Raw genomic sequence first — 3,243 nt, 5'->3', positions numbered from 1 at the left:
CACGACTTTAATCCCAGCATTCAGGAAAGCAAGCCAGCTGGATCGCTGATTTTGAGACCAGGCTGGTCTACAAAGAGACCCCAGGACAGCCAAGGCTACACGAAAGAAAGAAAGAAAGAAAGAAAGAAAGAAAGAAAGAAAGAAAGAAAGGAAGGAAGGAAGGAAGGAAGGAAGGAAGGAAGGAAGGAAGGAAGGAAGGAAGGAAGGAAGGAAGGAAGAGAAAATATATGCATACCACAAATCTGTCATGTTCTAGAGAAAGTGTTCTTTGCCCAGTTTGCTTTCAGTCCTTCCAAGACAGTAGCTGAATCTGTTTTTTCTCTGTAGATGCTATGCCCATCACAGTGTTTGATACCTTGGAGGAATTGATTCACACATCATGTGAATCAATGATTATGATAATGCATTTGAAAAATAATAGTAATTGATTGATATCTAATCTTATACATTGTCCAGTGAGATACAAGCAAGTGCAGTTTTGGTCTGCTACATCCTTAATTCCAGCCTCAATGCTCACTCAATGTGCTTTGAATTAAATTAAGAAGTGTATTCTTTATAATTTTTTCTTGCTGTGAATACTGCCCATTATAGTTCTGTTGCTAGCACCTTCGAATATGAAAGAATGTATTTAAAGTGATCACCCCCTTTTCAAGAAGGTGACTAATGACAAATACTTTGAATTGGTCTCTGATGCAACAATTGACTAGACCTGGAGGTCACAGTATTGCACATCTTCGTGAGCAGCACAGAACTGTGAAACTCAGGATGTTATGACATGGATTTTGCTAGGAAATTGGTAAAGGCATTAGTAATTTTGTATCATCAAAATGCTGCTTAAGTCAATGAATAAGTTTCCTCTTTTCTCACCTTTCACATGTAAAAATATGGGCATCTGTAAGTGAACAGACTGAAAAATGATAAACAAATATTAAAATTTCAGAACTATATACAGAATACTGGAAAATGTCTAGAAAATTATTCCTACATAGGTGCATAAGTTACGTAGAAGTAAGAAGAACCCTTCAAATGGAATTAAATTACTTCATTCACCCCAGGTATTCAATTTTGTTTTAGAGATAGTGATACAATGTTAGTCTTCTTCTTCAAAGAATGTTTTCTATTCTCCAAGACCGTATCACAATACCACAGGCAAGGGAGGTTTTGAAACTAGCTAATGGCAGTTCTCACTTCGGGAGATCGCAAGTCAAGAAGCAGCAACACAGCACTTCCTGTAGCAAACCTCCTTCCTCCTCTATAGAGCCAGTTAGGGCGACAGTGGAGGAGCCACCCAAAACAACCGTCTCTCCAAGCCTTACACTCACAAACACGATAGTCAGCGACAATTACAGCCTTCTAATACCACATAGTGAATATGAAATTTCAGCATGCAGGTCCTCAAAGAGGCGCACGTTTGAATCATGTACAAACAGTGGCAACTGACATACTTGGTCACCCATTCGCTCTCACTCTCCATCCAGAACTTCCGGGTTTCTTAGCTGTTGTATTAAAGCCCAGGATTTCAGTTAATCAAAGAATTTCCTGTGCGTGGTTTGGAGTTGACTGACATGAAATGAGAACATTCTCAACTTTTAAAAGGAGAACGACACAGAGGCAACTTTGGTAGACCTACCACAGGTGGAATCAGAAGAGAACACACAAGGAACTTGTTGCAGGAAATGACGGTCCCCCAGGGTCTGAGTGAAGCAATGATCTCAGTGATGTTACATGCAGGGTCTGAGTGAAGCAATGATCTCAGTGATGTTACATGCAGGGTCTGAGTGAAGCAATGATCTCAGTGATGTTACATGAGGCAACACCTGAAATGGAGGCTAGGTACGGAATGGAGAGCCTTTGCCTCCGACACATCTCTAGCGTTTCCTACCAGTCGGATGTCAAAGAAACAATATTGGGCTTTTTTTTTCAGTTTTTTTTTCTTTTTTTCACATGCTACAAAATATTTTATTTTATTTTTTTCCTTAAGAGTTCGATTTTTTCTTTTTTTTTAATTAATTGTACTTTATTCACTTTCTATCCCTCCATAAACCCCTCCCTCTTCCCCTCCTAATCCCACCTTCCCTCCCTCTTCTTCACACATGCCTCTCCCCAAGTCCACTGAAAGGGGAGGTCCCCCTCTCCTTCCTTCTGATCTTAGTCTATCAGATCTCATCAGGAGTGGCTGCACTGTCATCTTCTGTGGCCTGGTAAGGTTGCTCCCCCCTCAGGGGGAGGTGATCAAAGAGTAGGCCAATCAGTTCATGTCACAGGCAGTCCCTCTTCCCATTACTATGTAACCCACTTGGATACTATGCTGTCATGGACTACATCTGTGCAGGGGTTCTAGGTTATCTCCATGCATGGTACTTGGTTGGAGTATGAGTCTCTGGAAAGACCCCTGTGTTCAAATTTCCTGGTTCTGTTGCTCTCCTTGTGGGGTTCCCGTCCTCTCCAGATCTTACTATTTCCCACTTTTTACATAAGATTTCATGCACTTTGCCCAACAGTTGGCCATAAGTCTCAGCATCTGCTTTGATAGTCTGCAGGGCAGAGCCTTTCAGAGGCCCTCTGTGACAGGTTCCTAGGTTGTTTCTTGTTTTCTTCTTCTTCTGATGTTCATCCTCTTTGCCTTTCAGGGTGGAGATTGAGCATTTTATTAAGAGTCCTCCTTCTTGATTAGTTCCTTTAGAGGTACAGATTTTAGTAGGTTTACCCTATATTATATGTCTATATGAGTGAATATATACTGTGTGTGTCTTTCAGCTTCTGGGATAGCTCATTCAGGATGATCCTTTCCAGGTCCCACCATTTACCTGCAAATTTCATGATTTCCTTGTTTTTTTTATTGCTGAATAATATTCCATTGTGTAGATGTACTACAATTTCTGTATCCATTCTTCAATTTCTGAGGGGCATCTGGGTTGTTTCCAGCTTCTAGCTATTACAAATAAAGCTGCTACAAACATGGTTGAGAAAATGTCCTTATTGTGTACTTGAGCCTCTTTTGGCTATATGCCTAAGAGTGGCATGGCTGGATCTTGACGAAGCGTTATTCCTATTTGTCGGAGAAAGCACCAGATTGATTTGGAGATATCTCCATCCCTGATGTTTTTTTTTTTTTTTTCTGTTTCCCACTTCTTTTTTTGTTTGTTTGTTTGTTTTTGTTTTTGTCCTCAGTTTCTTTTTTTTAATTTTTCATCAATTACACTTTATTCATTCTGCATCCCCCCATAAGCCCTCTCTCCTCCC

The sequence above is a fragment of the Meriones unguiculatus genome, chromosome 3 (genome assembly GCF_030254825.1).
Source record: "Meriones unguiculatus strain TT.TT164.6M chromosome 3, Bangor_MerUng_6.1, whole genome shotgun sequence".
Taxonomy (NCBI): domain Eukaryota; kingdom Metazoa; phylum Chordata; class Mammalia; order Rodentia; family Muridae; genus Meriones; species Meriones unguiculatus.
Note: the sequence above shows the minus strand (reverse complement) of the source record.